Source organism: Pseudophryne corroboree, chromosome 1 (assembly GCF_028390025.1).
Source record: "Pseudophryne corroboree isolate aPseCor3 chromosome 1, aPseCor3.hap2, whole genome shotgun sequence".
Lineage (NCBI taxonomy): Eukaryota > Metazoa > Chordata > Amphibia > Anura > Myobatrachidae > Pseudophryne > Pseudophryne corroboree.
This window is the reverse complement of record NC_086444.1, coordinates 1187269823-1187290777: the sequence shown is the minus strand read 5'-3', so window position 1 is coordinate 1187290777 and position 20955 is coordinate 1187269823. Positions and strand designations below refer to the sequence as shown.

Below are 20955 nucleotides of genomic sequence, written 5' to 3'. Positions count from 1 at the left end.
CCCGCCTGTTCCCCAGACCTGAATCCAATTGAGCACATCTGGGACATCATGTCTCGCTCCATCCACCAATGCCACGTTGCATGACAGACTGTCCAGGAGATGGCAGATGCTTTAGGCCAGGTCTGGGAGGAGATCCCTCAGGAGACCATCCACCACCTCATCAGGAGCATGCCCAGGTGTTGTAGGAAGGTCATACAGGCATGTGGAGGCCACACACACTACTGAGCCTCATTTTAACTTGTTTTAAGGACATTACATCTGTGACAGAATATACTGTCCAAGGTCCATTCTGACTATGTTGTAGTAGCTATTGTTCTTAAACAGGGCCAGGTGGGATGTGTTATGCTGGACCAGTCACTAGACACTAATAGCAGGAAGCTGGGAGCAGTTGGAGCCCTCTGAGGTCACATATGACTATAAAAGGACAAAACAGGGAGTGACTGGCTATCTTCCCCCATCACCATGGGATTAATTGCATCAAGATCCAATTGTTCTCCCCTAGGACTGAGTCAGACACTGGGGCATGAGAACAGCAGGGGGGATCTCTGCATGACTCATCTCTTTTACAGACCCTCATTGATCTCTTCCAATCAGGAGGGACTTTTGGTGTGGGAAATTGTAATGTTGTTTAAAAAGGGAAGGAAAGAGATCACCAGGGTGTGTGTGAGTTTGGCTTCTAAAAGCTACTAGTCCTGGAGTCTCAGCTCCTGCTAGTGTGCTGAGGATTTTGCCTGGGAGCATTGTGGCTACTGGATTACCCACTTTCCCCTGGATTTGCAGACTTGTTGGCTCTGCTGTATGAACACTGCTTGAAACCCCTGTGATCATACACAATTATACTACATCAAGACAAGAGCATGTGGGAAAGTGCTGGGAAGTCTGACGGTAAACTGCTGTTTATTGGGACCTGTTGTTCTGGGGTTAATTTCAAATGTGTTCATCTTATAGTTGATTTAGACAGCTTGTACTGAGTAAATCCCTAATAAATATATTGTTATATCTTTATCTGTCTCCTGTCTGCGTGTCCTGACCCAGAAGTTCTGGAGTACCCTCTGAGTTTATGCTCTAATACTCCTGGTCTTCACACTTGGTGGCAGACAGTGGGGTCACACAGTCCCATCCAGTGGGAAGAGCATAAGGTGCTGTATAGAGATACACTAAGCTCTACAGGAACAGGTTTCAGTAAAAAGTAGCCAAAAAAAATCAGTCCCGTTAGATAACCCAAGAGACATCTCAGGAAGAATGGCGAGTGAAGCTGCAATAGGTGATTTAAGGGAAGCAGAGAAATATTACAGGAGGACTAGGAAACAGCAGTTGTTTGAGTTATGCAAGCTAAAGAAGATATTCTGTTATGGAACTGAACAAAAGGATGTGTTAATCAATCTACTATTGGAGTTTGACAGAGCTCACCCAGGGGAGATTGCTCTAAGTAATGAGGAGGAAGAGCAAATCCCAGCAGTGGGGACAAGAATGGGGAGAATGCAGAGACCAGAGGCAACTCCTGAAAAATTGGAGCGGAGGATGAAAGCCCTAGGGGACAGAGCTACCTCTAGGGAAAGGGCAGGAGTAATACAAACTGTGTTGGGGGTAAATATCTACCAGGAGGGACCAGCTAGACAGGCTGTGCAAGAAGAAGAAAGTAGAAAGCCATGTCTAAGATATAGAGATGTGCCCAGATTTAAGGAAGAAGAGACGGACATTGATACTCATCTGCAGGTTTTTGAGAAACTGATGACCATGCACCAGATTGATGCGGAGGAGTGGGCTTGTTAGATGGGACCCAGTTTAACAGGCAAAGCTCAGTAAGCCTATCAATCTCTAGCAAATGAGGATGTGGGAAACTACCAACTGGTGAAGAAAGCCCTGCTGGCAAAATTCCAAGTCACCCCCGAATCCTGTCAGACAAAGGCCCTCATTCCGGGTTGTTCGCTCGCAAGCTGCTTTTAGCAGCTTTGCACACGTTAAGCCGTCGCCTACTGGGAGTGAATCAGCTTATCAAAATTGCGAACGAAAGATTCGCAATATTGCGAAAAGACTTCTTTGTGCAGTTTCTGAGTAGCTCGAAACTTACTCTGCCAGTGCGATCAGTTCAGTGCTTGTCGTTCCTGGTTTGACGTCACAAACACACCCAGCGTTCGCCCAGACACTCCTCTGTTTCTCCAGCCACTCCCGCGGTTTTCCCAGAAACGGTAGCGTTTTTTTACACACTCCCATAAAACGGCCTGTTTCCGCCAAGAAACACCCACTTCCTGTCAATAACATTACGATCACCAGAACGAAGAAAAAACCTTGTAATGCCGTGAGTAAAATACCTAACTGCATAGCAAATTTACTTGGCGCAGTCGCACTGTGGACATTGCGCATGCGCATTAGCGACTAATCGCTCCGTTGAGAGAAAAAATTAATGAGTGAACAACTCGGAATGACCCCAAAAATTCTGGACTCTAAATCGTGGGGAGTATGACTCCCATGCTGAATTTGCCAGACAACTGTAGAGCGCATGCCAGCATTGGTGGGATGGACAACATGTGTATTCCCCAGACCAAATCCTGAATGAATGGTGCTGGAACAATGATTAAATAAAATGGCACCAGAGGTTCGAGAGTGGGTGGCTGACGTAAACCTCCAAACCCAGAGTCAGCAGCCCGAATCGCAGATGAGTATCTTGCTAACCGGGTCAGATGGAAGGCACCCAGTGTACAACAACAAGGAACACAGAGAATGGGAATGAGAGAGACCAAGAAAACCAGACCATTATCTGCCCCAGCTTACCAGAGGGATACCGCACCTCGACACTCACTAGTGCAACAGTCCTATCTCCGCAGATGTTACCGATGTGATCAGCCAGGGCACATGCAGAAGGATTGCACCCGGTCTCGTGGACCTAATGTGGTAGCTCATCCTGCCCCAGTTAATGTGGTCAACCAACCAGTGGGGGGATTTGAACTGGAATATCCCCATCCTGATGCACCAGAGGTGATGGATGGTGAGTATGTGGTGGACCTGGCAGTGGGGGAGGGACACCAAACTCACAGTAACATGAAAGGTAATTTGCAGTCTGTCTGGGTGGATGACCAGAAGGTCCAGAGGTTGAGAGATTCAGGAGCCTACCTTACCCTCATAGAACCTGACCTGGTGTCGGTAGACAAGATCCTGGAGGACCAAAGGGCTAGAATCGCCATGGCAGGGAATCAAGTTCGGGATATCCCAGTAGCCCGAGTGCATCTGGACTTTGGGGCAGACCATGGCCCTGTGGATGTAGGAGTTCTTAGCGGCCTGCAAGCAAAAGTCATTCTGGGGAATGACCTAGGACAGGGACTGGTCACACATTTTGGTGACCAGGAACCAAGCCTGGAGAATGACCCCCTCAACAGAGACAAACTCTGCATCTTCATCCACCCTGGTGCACACTATCACTCAGATCCAACATACTACTGCTTCTGAACCCAATCCACAGGTGGTGAGTATGCCCATTGCTGAGAATGATATGTTTATAAATAGGAGTACTGCAGTTGACCTGGGGTAGGTAGACAGAAGTGAATTCAGAAAGCTACATAAAACTGATCCCACCTTAGCCAAACTTCGAAGTGTAGCAGATAGTGGGTTTTCTGACTCTGAAGGGTATAAGGTAGGATGGGTGAACGGGCTGTTGTATAGAATTTCTCCTCATAGTGATGATCTGGACCATGGCAGTGCCTTAAAGCAATTGGTGGTTCCCCAAAGATATCGACAGCAGCTGTTGACCTTAGCCCATGACATACCAAAAAATCACTTATGTGAGAGAGCGCATGAAGACTTTAAACATTTTTATTTCATATAAAAAAACTATAAAATTCTATTATAGCATCAACATATGCATATTATCGCTAAAGAGCTTTTGAAACAATGTAGTTAATATTGTTACACACAAAGAACTGTCATTAAATAGAAACACAAGTCAGTCCATGTTTATCACCAGCTGCCACTTATTTGCAGATTTGACTTCAAGATTTTTATTTCCACTTTGTGGCTAGAATACAACTTAATGTCCCGCATCAATAGATTCTTAATTCTTTGTCCACAAAGTTGGTATATAGGTACCGCTTGAACTTCATAGATTGTGACTATTGTTCAAATTAAAATGCTGCAGCAAAGTTCCCCCTTGCTCCAATATTTTATTCAGACTGTGGAGCTTTAAATAGATTTGTATATGAACAGACTTAATTTAACATACAGAGAAAACACCTCTTGTCCACTGGCACACACATGGTAACGTGTCTAGCAACAGAGGAATGATTGTTACGAACTACCAATAAATTCCCCCGGGTTCTAATCCCGCTCCAGCAGGGGAAATCCAGCGGCACTCCGCCGTAGCTGGGTGCCGCAGTACTAGGGAGGCCAATCCCGGGGCTTTTTTTCAATCCCTGGATTGAAAAATGCTCAATCCCGGATTCCCGGGATCCCGGGATTGCAGTAGGGATCAGTGTAGGGAGCAGAGAGAGTATATGTGGAGGGCAGCGAGGGGTGGAAGGCAGCGAGGGAGGGAGGCTGGATGTAGGGAGCAAGGCAGGGTGGGTGTAGGGAGAATGCAAGGAGTAGGAAGGGAGGGTGGGTGTAGGGAGCAGCGGGACAGTGGGTGTGTAGGGAGCATGTGAGGATCAGGAAAGGAAGGTGGGTGTAGCGAGCAGGGAGGATGTCAGGAGTAGAGAGAGAGAGGGAGGATGTCTGGAGTGGTGAGGGAGTGTGGCTGTAGGTAGCGATAGTACTTACTAAATGATTATTAGTTTAGAGAACTATGCGGCAGATGTATTAAGCCAGGTGAAGTGATAAAGTGGAAGGTGATAACTAGTGATGAGCGCCTGAAATTTTTCGGGTTTTGTGTTTTGGTTTTGGGTTCGGTTCCGCGGACGTGTTTTGGGTTCGACCGTGTTTTGGCAAAACGTCACCGTTTTTTTTTTGTCGGATTCGGGTGTGTTTTGGATTCGGGTGGTTTTTTCAAAAAACCCTAAAAAACAGCTTAAAACATTGAATTTGGGGGTCATTTTGATCCCATAGTATTATTAACCTCAATAACCATAATTAACACTCATTTTCAGTCTATTCTGAACACCTTACACCTCACAATATTATTTTTATTCCTAAAATTTGCACCGAGGTCGCTGTGTGAGTAAGATAAGCGACCCTAGTGGCCGACACAAACACCGTGCCCATCTAGGAGTGGCACTGCAGTGTCACGCAGGATGTCCCTTCCAAAAAAACCTCCCCAAACAGCACATGACGCAAAGAAAAAAAGAGGCGCAATGAGGTAGCTGACTGTGTGAGAAAGATAAGCGACCCTAGTGGCCGACACAAACACCGGGCCCATCTAGGAGTGGCACTGCAGTGTCACGCAGGATGTCCCTTCCAAAAAACCCTCCCCAAACAGCACATGACAAGATTAGCGACCCTAGTGGCCGACACAAACACCGGGCCCATCTAGGAGTGGCACTGCAGTGTCACGCAGGATGTCCCTTCCAAAAAACCCTCCCCAAACAGCACATGACAAGATTAGCGACCCTAGTGGCCGACACAAACACCGGGCCCATCTAGGAGTGGCACTGCAGTGTCACGCAGGATGTCCCTTCCAAAAAAACCTCCCCAAACAGCACATGACGCAAAGAAAAAAAGAGGCGCAATGAGGTAGCTGACTGTGTGAGAAAGATAAGCGACCCTAGTGGCCGACACAAACACCGGGCCCATCTAGGAGTGGCACTGCAGTGTCACGCAGGATGTCCCTTCCAAAAAACCCTCCCCAAACAGCACATGACGCAAAGAAAAATAAAAGAAAAAAGAGGTGCAAGATGGAATTGTCCTCGGGCCCTTCCCACCCACCCTTATGTTGTATAAACAAAACAGGACATGCACACTTTAACCAACCCATCATTTCAGTGACAGGGTCTGCCACACGACTGTGACTGAAATGACGGGTTGGTTTGGACCCCCACCAAAAAAGAAGCAATTAATCTCTCCTTGCACAAACTGGCTCTACAGAGGCAAGATGTCCACCTCATCATCATCCTCCGATATATCACCGTGTACATCCCCCTCCTCACAGATTATCAATTCGTCCCCACTGGAATCCACCATGTCAGCTCCCTGTGTACTTTGTGGAGGCAATTGCTGCTGGTCAATGTCTCCGCGGAGGAATTGATTATAATTCATTTTAATGAACATCATCTTCTCCACATTTTCTGGATGTAACCTCGTACGCTGATTGCTGACAAGGTGAGCGGCGGCACTAAACACTCTTTCGGAGTACACACTTGTGGGAGGGCAACTTAGGTAGAATAAAGCCAGTTTGTGCAAGGGCCTCCAAATTGCCTCTTTTTCCTGCCAGTATAAGTACGGACTGTGTGACGTGCCTACTTGGATGCGGTCACTCATATAATCCTCCACCATTCTATCAATGGTGATAGAATCATATGCAGTGACAGTAGACGACATGTCCGTAATGGTTGTCAGGTCCTTCAGTCCGGACCAGATGTCAGCATCAGCAGTCGCTCCAGACTGCCCTGCATCACCGCCAGCGGGTGGGCTCGGAATTCTGAGCCTTTTCCTCGCACCCCCAGTTGTGGGAGAATGTGATGGAGGAGATGTTGACAGGTCGCGTTCCGCTTGACTTGACAATTTTCTCACCAGCAGGTCTTTGAAACCCAGCAGACTTGTGTGCGCCGGAAAGAGAGATCCAAGGTAGGTTTTAAATCTAGGATCGAGCACGGTGGCCAAAATGTAGTGCTCTGATTTCAACAGATTGACCACCCGTGAATCCTTGTTAAGCGAATTAAGGGCTCCATCCACAAGTCCCACATGCCTAGCGGAATCGCTCTGTCTTAGCTCCTCCTTCAATGTCTCCAGCTTCTTCTGCAAAAGCCTGATGAGGGGAATGACCTGACTCAGGCTGGCAGTGTCTGAACTGACTTCACGTGTGGCAAGTTCAAAAGGTTGCAGAACCTTGCACAACGTTGAAATCATTCTCCACTGCGCTTGAGACAGGTGCATTCCACCTCCTATATCGTGGTCAGTTGTATAGGCTTGAATGGCCTTTTGCTGCTCCTCCAACCTCTGAAGCATATAGAGGGTTGAATTCCACCTCGTTACCACCTCCTGCTTCAGATGATGGCAGGGCAGGTTCAGGCGTTTTTGGTGGTGCTCCAGTCTTCTGTACGTGCTGCCTGTACGCCGAAAGTGTCCCGCAATTTTTCTGGCCACCGCCAGCATCTCTTGCACGCCCCTGTCGTTTTTTAAAAAATTCTGCACCACCAAATTCAAGGTATGTGCAAAACATGGGACGTGCTGGAATTTGCCCAGATGTAATGCACGCACAATATTGCTGGCGTTGTCCGATGCCACAAATCCACAGGAGAGTCCAATTGGGGTAAGCCATTCCGCGATGATCTTCCTCAGTTGCCGTAAGAGGTTTTCAGCTGTGTGCGTATTCTGGAAACCGGTGATACAAAGCGTAGCCTGCCTAGGAACGAGTTGGCGTTTGCGAGATGCTGCTACTGGTGCCGCCGCTGCTGTTCTTGCGGCGGGAGTCCATACATCTACCCAGTGGGCTGTCACAGTCATATAGTCCTGACCCTGCCCTGCTCCACTTGTCCACATGTCCGTGGTTAAGTGGACATTGGGTACAGCTGCATTTTTTAGGACACTGGTGACTCTTTTTCTGAGGTCTGTGTACATTTTCGGTATCGCAACCCTAGAGAAATGGAACCTAGATGGTATTTGGTACCGGGGACACAGTACCTCCAACAAGTCTCTAGTTGGCTCTGCAGTAATGATGGATACCGGAACCACGTTTCTCACCACCCAGGATGTCAAGGCCTCAGTTATCCGCTTTGCAGTAGGATGACTGCTGTGATATTTAATCTTCCTCGCAAATGACTGTTGGACAGTCAATTGCTTGGTGGAAGTAGTAAAAGTGGTCTTACGACTTCCCCTCTGGGATGACCATCGACTCCCAGCAGCAACAACAGCAGCGCCAGCAGCAGTAGGCGTTACACGCAAGGATGCATCGGAGGAATCCCAGGCAGGAGAGGAATCGTCAGAATTGCCAGTGACATGGCCTGCAGGACTATTGGCATTCCTGGGGAAGGAGGAAATTGACACTGAGGGAGTTGGTGGGGTGGTTTGCGTGAGCTTGGTTACAAGAGGAAGGGATTTACTGGTCAGTGGAGTGCTTCCGCTGTCACCCAAAGTTTTTGAACTTGTCACTGACTTATTATGAATGCGCTGCAGGTGACGTATAAGGGAGGATGTTCCGAGGTGGTTAACGTCCTTACCCCTACTTATTACAGCTTGACAAAGGGAACACACGGCTTGACACCTGTTGTCCGCATTTCTGGTGAAATACCTCCACACCGAAGTGCTGATTTTTTTGGTATTTTCACCTGGCATGTCAACGGCCATATTCCTCCCACGGACAACAGGTGTCTCCCCGGGTGCCTGACTTAAACAAACCACCTCACCATCAGAATCCTCCTGGTCAATTTCCTCCCCAGCGCCACCAACACCCATATCCTCCGCATCCTGGTGGACTTCAACACTGACATCTTCAATCTCACTATCAGGAACTGGACTGCGGGTGCTCCTTCCAGCACTTGCAGGGGGCGTGCAAATGGTGGAAGGCGCATGCTCTTCACATCCAGTGTTGGGAAGGTCAGGCATCGCAACCGACACAATTGGACTCTCCTTGTGGATTTGGGATTTCGAAGAACGCACAGTTCTTTGCTGTGCTTTTGCCAGCTTGAGTCGTTTCATTTTTCTAGCGAGAGGCTGAGTGCTTCCATCCTCATGTGAAGCTGAACCACTAGCCATGAACATAGGCCAGGGCCTCAGCCGTTCCTTGCCACTCCGTGTGGTAAATGGCATATTGGCAAGTTTACGCTTCTCCTCCGACAATTTTATTTTAGGTTTTGGAGTCCTTTTTTTTCTGATATTTGGTGTTTTGGATTTGACATGCTCTGTACTATGACATTGGGCATCGGCCTTGGCAGACGACGTTGCTGGCATTTCATCGTCTCGGCCATGACTAGTGGCAGCAGCTTCAGCACGAGGTGGAAGTGGATCTTGATCTTTCCCTAATTTTGGAACCTCAACTTTTTTGTTCTCCATATTTTATAGGCAGAACTAAAAGGCACCTCAGGTAAACAATGGAGATGGATGGATTGGATACTAGTATACAATTATGGACGGACTGCCACGGTTAGGTGGTATAAAAAAACCACGGTTAGGTGGTATATAATACAATTATGGATGGACGGACTGCCTGCCGACTGCCGACACAGAGGTAGCCACAGCCGTGAACTACCGCACTGTACACTGGTTGATAAAGAGATAGTAGTATACTCGTAACAACTAGTATGACACTATGACGGTATAAAGAATGAAAAAAAACCACGGTTAGGTGGTATATATTATAATAATAATACAATTATGTATGGACGGACTGCCTGCCGAGTTCCGACACAGAGGTAGCCACAGCCGTGAACTACCGCACTGTACACTGGTTGATAAAGAGATAGTAGTATACTCGTAACAACTAGTATGACACTATGACGGTATAAAGAATGAAAAAAAAAACCACGGTTAGGTGGTATATATTATAATAATAATACAATTATGGATGGACGGACTGCCTGCCGACTGCCGACACAGAGGTAGCCACAGCCGTGAACTACCGCACTGTACACTGGTTGATAAAGAGATAGTAGTATACTCGTAACAACTAGTATGACACTATGACGGTATAAAGAATGAAAAAAAAACCACGGTTAGGTGGTATATATTATAATAATAATACAATTATGGATGGACGGACTGCCTGCCGACTGCCGACACAGAGGTAGCCACAGCCGTGAACTACCGCACTGTACACTGGTTGATAAAGAGATAGTAGTATACTCGTAACAACTAGTATGACACTATGACGGTATAAAGAATGAAAAAAAAACCACGGTTAGGTGGTATATAATTTAATTATACAATTATGGATGGACGGACTGCCTGCCGACTGCCGACACAGAGGTAGCCACAGCCGTGAACTACCGCACTGTAAACTGGTTGATAAAGAGATAGTAGTATACTCGTAACAACTAGTATGACACTATGACGGTATAAAGAATGAAAAAAAAACCACGGTTAGGTGGTATATATTATAATAATAATACAATTATGGATGGACGGACTGCCTGCCGACTGCCGACACAGAGGTAGCCACAGCCGTGAACTACCGCACTGTACACTGGTTGATAAAGAGATAGTAGTATACTCGTAACAACTAGTATGACACTATGACGGTATAAAGAATGAAAAAAAAACCACGGTTAGGTGGTATATAATTTAATTATACAATTATGGATGGACGGACTGCCTGCCGACTGCCGACACAGAGGTAGCCACAGCCGTGAACTACCGCACTGTACACTGGTTGATAAAGAGATAGTAGTATACTCGTAACAACTAGTATGACACTATGACGACGGTATAAAGAAAAAAAAAAAAATACCACGGTTAGGTGGTATATATTGTCATACAATTATGGATGGACGGACTGCCTGCCGAGTTCCGACTGCCGACACAGAGGTAGCCACAGCCGTGAACTACCGCACTGTACTGTGTCTGCTGCTAATATAGACTGGTTGATAAAGAGATAGTATACAATACATACAACAATATACTACTATACTGGTGGTCAGGCACTGGTCACCACTAGTCACACTGGCAGTGGCACTCCTGCAGCAAAAGTGTGCACTGTTTAATTTTAAATTAATATAATATTATGTACTCCTGGGGGCTCCTGCTATAACAACCTGCAGTGCTCCCCAGTCTCCCCCACAATTATTATAAGCTTTGCCTTTTATACATTGATGTGCAGCACACTGGGCTGAGCTGAGTGCACACAGACTGAGTCACACTGTGTGACTGGCTGCTGCTGTGTATCGTTTTTTTTCAGGCAGAGAACGGATATAGCAGAGAACGGATATATTATATTAAAATAAATAAAAGTTAACTAACAACAACTGCACTGGTCACTGTGGTAAACTCTGTCTGACTCTGCACAATCTCTCTCTCTCTCTTCTAATCTATTCTAATGGAGAGGACGCCAGCCACGTCCTCTCCCTATCAATCTCAATGCACGTGTGAAAATGGCGGCGACGCGCGGCTCCTTATATAGAATCCGAGTCTCGCGAGAATCCGACAGCGTCATGATGACGTTCGGGCGCGCTCGGGTTAACCGAGCAAGGCGGGAAGATCCGAGTCGCTCGGACCCGTGAAAAAAAAGGTGAAGTTCGTGCGGGTTCGGATTCAAAGAAACCGAACCCGCTCATCTCTAGTGATAACGCACCAGCCAGTGAGCTCCTAACTGTCATTTTTCAAACCCAGCCTGTAACATGGAAGTTAGGAGCTGATTGGCTAGTGCGTTATCACCTTCCACTTTATCACTTCACCAGGCTTAATACATCTGCCGCATAGTTCTCTAAACTAATAATCATTCCTCTGTTGCTAGGCACGTTACCATCTGTGTGCCAGTGGACAAGAGGTGTTTTCTCTGTATGTTAAATTAAATCTGTTCATATACAAATCTATTTAAAGCTCCACAGTCTGAATGAAATATTGGAGCAAGGGGGAACTTTGCTGCAGCATTTTGATTTGAACAATAGTGACAATTTATAAAGTTCAAGCGGTACTTATATACCAACTTTGTGGACAAAGAATTTAGAATCTATTGATGCGGGACATTAAGTTGTATTCTAGCCACAAAGTGGAAATAAAAATCTTGAAGTCAAATCTGCAAATAAGTGGCAGCTGGTGATAAACATGGACTGACTTGTGTTTCTATTTAATGACAGTTCTATGGTGGTCATTCGAGTTGTTCAATCGTTGCCTATTTTCGCAATATTGCGATTAGTCGCTTACTGCACATACGCAAGGATCGCAGAGCCAAGCGGTTAGTTATTTTACACAAAAGGTAGGTATTTTACTCACGGCATAACGAGGATTTTTCATCGTTCTGGTGATTGGAGTGTGATTGACAGGAAGTGGGTGTTTCTGGGCAGAAACTGCCCGTTTTATGGGCGTGTACGAAAAAACACTGGCATTTATGGGAAAAACGTGGGAGTGGGTGAAGAAACGGTGGTGTTTCTGGCCGAACGCTTGGTGTGTTTGTGATGTCAAACCAGGAACAAAACTGACTGAACTGATTGCAATGGCTGAGTAAGTCTGGAGCTACTCAGAAACTGCTAAGAAATTTATATTCGCAATTCTGCTAACCTAAGATACACTCCCAGAGGGCGGCGGCTTAGCGTGTGCAATGCTGCTAAAAGCAGCTAGCAAGCGAACAACTCGGAATGAGGGCCTTTGTGTGTAGCAATATTAACTACATTGTTTCAAAAGCTCTTTAGCGATAATATGCATATGTTGATGCTATAATAGAATTTTATAGTTTTTTTATATGAAATAAAAATGTTTAAAGTCTTCATGCGCTCTCTCACATAAGTGATTTTTTGGTTTAGAATTTGGTAACACTTCAAAATACTGAGTGGGAGATGCATTTAGATTTTAAGTTGTGGTCATCAGCAAAGTATATTGGATATTGTATGTAAACTAAATAATTTTTTATTAGAATAGAATATATTTGCGCATGAATTTATACACACACGAAGGTGGACCTGTAAATAAGTTTGGTCCTATGCACCTGTGTATTTGTATAATTGTATTGTTGCCATGACATACCAGCAGCTGGACACTTTGGGGTCAGGAAAACGCTTGCTCGAGTTTTGAGAAGTTTTTTTTGGCCCAAGGTATCCCATGATGTAAAGCATTATCGAGCCTCCTGTGACAGCTGTCAGAGGTTAGGAGGTGTACCACAAAGAGCCCTCTACATCCTTTACCTATAATTGGGGAACCCTTTCAGCAGGTAGCCGTAGATATAGTAGGGCCTCTTAAGATTTCTAGTCATTCAGGAAAAAGATATATTCTGACCCTCATAGACTTTGCAACTCGATATCCCGAGGCTGTAGCACTCCTCTCTGTAGATGCAGAGCATATAGCTCAGGCCCTGAGTGACATATTTAGTAGACTGGGCTATCCCCAAGAGATTGTAATGGATCAGGGGGCCCAATTTCAGGGAGAATTGTTACAGACATTATTGGAAAAATGGGGAATATGTCCCTTAAAGACCACCTCCTATCACCCACTGACTAATGTATTATGTGAGAGATTTAATAGAACCCTCAAACACCTGTTGCAGGCTTATGTGCAATCAGAGGGGAGGGACTGGGAAAAGGCACTGCAGCAGCTCCTGTTTGCATATATGGAAGTGCCACAAGCCTCTACTGGGTTTTCCCCCTTACAATTGTTGTAAGGCCGTAGGGTCAGAGGACCACTGGATCTAGTCCATGAAAGCTGGGAAGGAAGCTTTATTGATCATGGTCAACCCATCCTGCAGTATGTGGCACAGATGCGGGAAAGGATGGTGAGGTTAATGGCCTTAACACAAACAAATCTCCAAGGGGCACAGGCCCACCAATCTGAATGGTATAATCAGAATGCCAGACTCAGGGAATTACACAAGGGACAGAAAGTAATGGTGCTTATTCCTGTACGTAAGAATAAATTACAGGCTACCTGGGATGGCCCTTATACTGTGGTAAAACAGTCAGGCCCAGTGAATTACATTGTTGCCCTGGATAAGGCTAGCCGATGTCAGGTCCGGGTGTTTTTGTGAATCCGTTAACCCGGGACCAACCACAGGTGTAGGTGCTGGGGTATGAAGAAAGCAGGGAGGACGAAGAAAGTTCTGTTTCATATATTTATTGAAATTAACAATTCCAGTAAAGAGTTAAATGACAAGTTGTTAATCATCATATTATACTGAAGTATTGCAGGAATGGCAGAAATAATATGCAAGAGAGAACTCAAAAATAAAAGAAATGTTCATGGAAACATATGCAAAAACAAGCTGATGAATAAATGTTGAATTGTCCAAATAAAAACAAGCTTTGATGCTGAACTGCAGAATGTGTTTAACTGGTTAATTCAGACATGAAGAAATAACTGTAAGGATTTGCAATGGAGTTTTGAGAGTTAACTGAGAGACTGTGAAAAATTATCCTTGTTATGACAACATAGCAAATATAAAGTACTGAATTGGGTTACTTGCGGGTTCCGGAGATCACTGTGAAACTGTAGTAGATGACAAGGTGATGAATGGGTTAAATGCAGAGTTGAACAAACGAACAGCTGAGGGAAATGGAATCCTCCAAACTTTGTATGGTAGGCAGACAAGGTAACCTCATGCAAGACTCTGGGAATCCAACTATTTCCAGTAGGTGTGCAATTAACTGACTGCACAGCGGAGAGCCGGTGGATCTTTAGCAGTGAAGGCTGCAGACGGGCCTCTGGGAACAGAGGCGATATCTGGACCACGGGAATCACACAGGAATGCACGGAGAAAGCTCAGAGCTAGAGCACAGCGTTGATACAACAAAGCACTGGCCCAGAGTAACATGATCCCAGCCTACTTAAAGGCAGCACACGCACGGGATTGGCCCACACCTGCCCACAGGTGGTTTCACATGTGCTCTGTACTATCTATTTGGTCTCCAACATGGCCACCTCCTATACAGCAGACACACCGCAGTGCCTTAGGCCATTTGGTCCCCACACTCCCAGCTCCCAGACTCTGCGCCACCTGTGCCACTGATCACACCGCGTACCCACACGGGCGCACAGCACCGCGAGCAACCGCACTGGCAACAGATGAACCCCAGAACCCGCAGAGGTGAGAGACCGGTTCGTGACAGCCGACAAGTCAGAAATGTCCACATTTATCGTCTCAAAGCTTATGTGGAAATAAATGTAGCAGCAATGGTAGTATGTTGTCCCCCCATGGAGGCTCCTGAGTTAGACCACTTACCTGATTTATTAGAGGAATGCAAGAAGGGCAAAGGATTGGAGGCAGTCCAATATGGGAAAAAACTTAGTGTTGCCCAGCGTCAGGACATGGACGAGGTGTTAATGGCCCAGGCTTTGCAATTTACATGTATTCCAGGGACCACCACCCTCACTCAGCATGTGGTAGATACAGGGGAGGTCAAGCCCATCCGGCAAAAACCATACAGAGTCATACCTGAGGTAGCAGGCCGCCTCAAAAGGGAGATTGATGAGATGCTGGCGTTTCGGGTTATTGTAAAGTCCAATAGTCCATGGCCAGCCGGGGTAGTCTTAGTTCCTAAGAAGGATGGGACTACCAGATTCTGTGTGGATTACCGACGTTTGAATGAGGTGACTGTCACAGATGCATATCCCATGCCCCGGGTGGAAGAGTTGTTGGAGAGATTAGGGGGAGCAACCTATGTAACCACTCTAGATCTTAGTAAAGGATACTGGCAGGTCCCCTTAAGTTCTGAGGCCCAAGAAAAATCTGCGTTTACCACTCCATTTGAGCTTTATCATTTTTTGTCTATTCCCTTTGGCATGAAGAATGCCCTGGCCACTTTTCAAAGAGCTGTAGATGTAATGTTGGAAGGGTGTCAGGATTTTGCACAAGCATACCTAGATGACATAGCTATATTTAGTTCTTGCTGGGAAGACCATCTATCACATGTGGCCGAGGTCCTCAGACATTTTCAGCAGGGTGGGTTAACCATCCATCCTGATAAATGCCAAATAGGAATGGCTGAGGTGCAAATATCTGGGTCACCGAGTGGGAGGTGGTAAGATTAGACCAGAGCCAGCTAAAGTGGAAGCCATTCTAAACTGGCCAAGACCTTCCAATCAGAAACAAGTAAGAGCATTTTTAGGACTAGCTGGATACTATAGGAGGTTTGTTTCCCAATACAGCACATTGGCCAAACCTTTGACTGACCTGACCAAAAAGAAATGTTCTAGAGAGGTTGCATGGTCCCCTGAATGTGAGAGTGCATTTGTGGCCCTGAAAGAAGCCCTCTCCAGTGCCCCAGTACTAGCTGCCCCCGACTTATCCAAGAAGTTCATTGTTCAAACTGACACCTCTGGTTGTGATTTGGGAGCAGTGTTATGCCAAGTGGGGGAGGATGGCCGTGACCACCCTGTGGTATATTTGTCCCGTAAACTGGTGGATCGGGAAGTGGCTTATGCTACCATTGAGAAAGAATGCCTGGCCATTGTGTGGGCCTTGAAAAAGTTACAACCGTACATTTATGGATGAGAACTTATGGTGGTGACTGACCACAATCAACTTCATTGGTTACAAAAGACAGCTGGGGACAATGGGCGATTACTATGATGGAGTCTTGCCTTGCAAAGTTTTAACTTCTCCATCTCTCACAAAAACAGCCGTAAGCATACCAACGCTGATGGATTATCTAGGAGAGAAGAAGGAAACAGCATTCCACCTGGTAAAGGTCACATGGCTGGTCCAGGAAAAGGATCCATCCCTGCACCCTTGATTTAAGAAGAGGGAGGTATTGTGACAGAATATACTGTCCAAGGTCCATTCTGACTATGTTGTAGTAGCTATTGTTCTTAAAAAGGGCCAGGTGTGATGTGATATGCTGGACCAGTCACTAGACACTAATTGCAGGAAGCTGGGAGCAGTTGGAGCCCTCTGAGGTCACATATGACTATAAAAGGATAAAACAGGTACTGACTGGCTATCTTCCCCCATCACCAAGGGATTAATTGCATCAAGATCCCATTGTTCTCCCCTAGGACTGAGTCAGACACTGGGGCATGAGAACAGCAGCGGGATCTCTGCATGACTCATCTCTTTTACAGACCGTCGTTGATCTCTTCCAATCAGGAGGGACTTTGGTGGTGGAAATTGGAATGTTGTTTAAAAAGGGAAGGCAAGAGATCTCCAGTGTGAGTTTGGCTTCAAAAAGCTACTAGTCCTGGAGTCTCAGCTCCTGCTAGTGTGCTGAGGATTTTGCCTGGAAGCATTGTGGCTACTGGATTACCCACTTTTCCCTGGATTTACATGTATAAATCATTACTAAAAGTCTTGAGGAAGGGGTTTTCCCTGAAACGTTACATTTAAATATACCTTTTTTTCTGGATTCAGCCTCTGGAGTGCCTCATTGTCCACGTTTGGAGGTGTATGTATCTTTTTGGATTATGACAACGGGGCAAGCTGCATTAAGTTGAATTGAGTGCTGGCTGAGTTGTATTCATGTACATTAAGGTTGCATCAGCATGCAGTCCAGGTTGCATGGCAACTACAGCGTTTTTCTAAAACATTAAATATTGGACTTACCAAAATTTGTGCCTGTTTATTTGTCTCAGTCAGCCAGGTTGTACTGTTTGATTTTTTCACTGGTGTGGAACTTGTGTGCATTACAATTAGTACGGATCCAGCTAGTGGCATATCAGCTTCGCAAGATGCAGCAATATGCCATAGTTTAATTGTACCTTCTGGTGACACCTTTTGCTTTACTCCAGAGCAAATAGAGGGGATTCTTCTTAAAGAGAAAGTACCAGGCTATGATGCTAAGCACACTATGGAAGATGTATACATTCAGTTGTTCAAGCTTAAACATCGTGAGACGAATTATTTACTTCATGCTTCCTCTCTCAACGAATATTATAAAGACAAGAAAATTCCACGGGGGTTTCAATGTAGGAAAATCCCTACCATCGGTAGGAATAATCCCGAGTTTATTATAAAATGGATTGGCATCCTGAATAGGTGTGTGTTAGATCTCATGATTGTAGTGATTGACAAGGCACGCCGTGAACTAGATTCAACTCGGGCTAAAATGAAATACCTGGAGAAGGAATCAAAGAAGTTATTGAATGATCCCATCAATTCCAGTTGGGTCACTAAACTTGAACAACAATATAGGAAAGATCTACTCAAGTTCAAAAGGAATAAACGGTCCACGGTTGAAAACGATTATGATGAGAACAGGGTGTATCGCTGGCTGTCTGGCAATGAGGAGGAACCTCACAATAAAGTACGCAATCAAAAGAGACAACAGTGGCAGAAAAAAATGCTCTGCTCAGGGCACAACAAACAGTAATAGTGACTTTTTGATTTCAGATTCTGATGATTGTAATCCAAGTACGAATGTCTCTTTAGGCCACAATTTCCAGCAATTAAGTCACCCAAGTGATCTTCCATCCGCCGCAGAGACCAAAACAAGAGGCGTCAAAAGTGCAGACAAAAAGAAGACACGCTAATATTCAATTTATCTGACAGGACATTATCAGAGGATGAACTGAAGGTATTGCAGAAGGGATTATCCTTTGTGCCAACAAACATGCATGATGTATTTGAATGGCACTGGGATCATCATAAACTGGCATGTAAATTACATTTACCAGTCTCGTCCAGTCACGGCTGTGACTACGCAATATGGATACTTTTCTGCATTCACACCCCAGATCTAAATTTGATCCTACTTCATCCAATCTGTCTCTCAAAACTTTCAACAGACTTTTAGATGAATCTGTCTGCAAATTTGCTGCAGCGCCCAGCCGTATTCGTAAAAATGTATCCTATAGTAAGACCGTTGCTCTAAGAAATTTAGCAAGCTGTGAGGATATAGTCATTAGGCCCGCCGGCAAGGTGATGCCGTGGTGGTCCAAAACATTGCCGACTACCGGGATGAAATTGTACGCCAATTTTCTGAAAAAATTGCCCAGTGATCCTACTAAGGAATATCAACGTGAAGATAGACCCATTCTTGATACTGCGGTCCAAGAGGGTCTGTTTACACCAGCACTACAGAAGATTTTGTACAAGGAACATCCTATAACTCCTATGCTTTAACCATTGGCAAAACTCCACAATGACAGTGTATCCCCTCCCGGTAGGTCTATCATATTGGCCAGGAATTCACTTCTACAATCAATAGCTCAGCTGCTGGACTTCATTTTACAACCACTACTTTTGTGCAAGCAGTCATTTCTTGTGGGCTTTATTACGTTGGACAAACCTCTAGGCGTTTAGGGACCGGATGGCACTGCATCGCTCTGCCATCAGTCTAGCCGGTAGGAATTTGGACCAGCCCGTGGCATGCCACTTTAAAGCAAAGGGTCATACTCTTTCCATGTTAAGGTACTTTATGATTGACCACATCCCTTTATCATTAAGGGGCAGTGATTGTCAGAAAGCCCTTCTTTGAGCTGAATCAAGATGGATTTTTTGACTAAATATTATGTCCCCTATGGGGCTTAACGATAAAATTATCAGGAATAGTTTAATGTAGGGATTCCCTATGGGGTGTGAAGCAGTGACCCTTTTGCTATATAGTAGGCTTGAGTTGAGGTGGCAATTTTTTTGATCATTGTTGTATTGATTTATATCTTTTAGTAATGATTTATACATGTATGTGATGCACACTGGTTACCTGTTATTTTTAAAAAAATGTTTTTGTTTTTCTATAATTGTGTTTAGAGCCATGCTGCTGTGGCAACCTTGCCCTCTAGCAGGACTCCTGAGCCAGGACTGCACGATGAGCCTCCCGGCATGGAACGCAAGCTGCCTAGGTTGCTATGTCAACCAGGTCAAGCTACGACCTTGAAGTGTGGCACGGCGGCGGCCGGAGACGGGAGTGGCGGCGAGAGATGGGAAGGATGATGCTGCTGGCTCTGGGGTACATTAGAGGGTAAGTTTGTCTATTTCACTTGTCAGGTATGTCTTGAGGAAGGGGTTTTCCCTAAAATGTTACATTTAAATATACATATATATATAGTGAATCAAAAGTTGCAGTACACCCTTTTGTTTCAAAAACTGTGCAGGAAATGGGAAAACTCAATACTCCAGTAAGGTATGGGTGAAGTTGGCTATTTTTTAAGGCATGTTCCACACATGGGTGTCATCTTTAAACCGGACATCATGAATCTAAGTCAGTTTTTTTCAAATGGAAAGGGGGACGTCTAACATATTATACAACATCAGAATTTGCTGTAAAGTTTATTGCTGCAAACATATTTAAAATAGCACTTATGTTTCAAAAGTTAAAACACTTTCTTTGTTTCAGGTAACTGAAGATGGCTTTGGAAAAAAAGGAGAGAACTGAGGTCATTTTGATGTCTGGAGAACAAAGTTTCCATGTCATACCTGCAGATATTAACAACCCATAAAGACCTCCTACTTTAACAACCGGCACCCAGAAAGGCCTACATTGTGGTGTGTGATATGGGATACCCCTGTAATTGGATCCATTTTCATTAAGCAAAACCTCAATACACAAAGCTACCTTAAAATGCTGCAAGAAGTGATGTTCCCCTCAATTCTGAATAAAGATGGCAGCTTCTCCTGTTTCTTTCAACAGAATGGGGCTCCACCACACTACAGAGCAATTGTTTGTTAGTGGTCAGATGGTCAATTTACTGGTCATTGTATTGGCCAATATGGTTCTGTGAAATGGCCACCCAGATTGCCTGACCTCAGGCTACTTGACTTTTATCTGTGAGGTCATTTAAAACAACTCGTGTATGTGGAGAAAATAAGAAACAGACATCATATCCAGCAATGCATTGAAGAAGCGTGTGCCAACATTTCTTCGGAAATCCTTCTGTGAGTGCATGACAATTGGATCCAGTGCCTTCAAATTTGTTTTGACTAAGAGGGACAACATGTTTAACACCTAAAATGACTGCCCTTTATGGAGAAAACTTCAGCCTGTAAATCCCCCCAAAAAGTGCTAATTTTGACCCATAACTGCTATTTCAAATCTGTTTGCATCAATAAATGTTTCTGCGAATTCTGTTGCTGTTTGAGATGTTACACGACCCCCTTTCCATTTGAAAAAAATTCCGGATGGCCAATTTATAGATGGAGCCCATGTTCGGTACATACATATGTGTGTGCATATACATACAGTATGTGTGTTTATATATATATATATATATATATATATATATATAAACTTCGTGAACAGCGGCACTCAGAAATAAAGGACACAGCACTGTCCTTTATTTCTGAGTGCCGCCGTTCACAAGTTT

The 20955-nt window shown here is 45.0% G+C and overlaps 1 long non-coding RNA gene across 1 annotated transcript in view; it reads left to right on the top strand.

Annotated features, from left to right (window-relative positions):
* Window positions 1-20732, top strand: part of LOC135014015 (uncharacterized) — a 59287-nt gene extending 38555 nt beyond the window's left edge. Inside the window, exons 2-3 of the long non-coding RNA XR_010212640.1 lie at window positions 19403-19613; window positions 19989-20732. This is a non-coding gene — a long non-coding RNA (uncharacterized LOC135014015). The remainder of the gene's footprint in view (window positions 1-19402; window positions 19614-19988) is intronic.
* The last annotated feature ends 223 nt before the right edge of the window (window positions 20733-20955 follow it).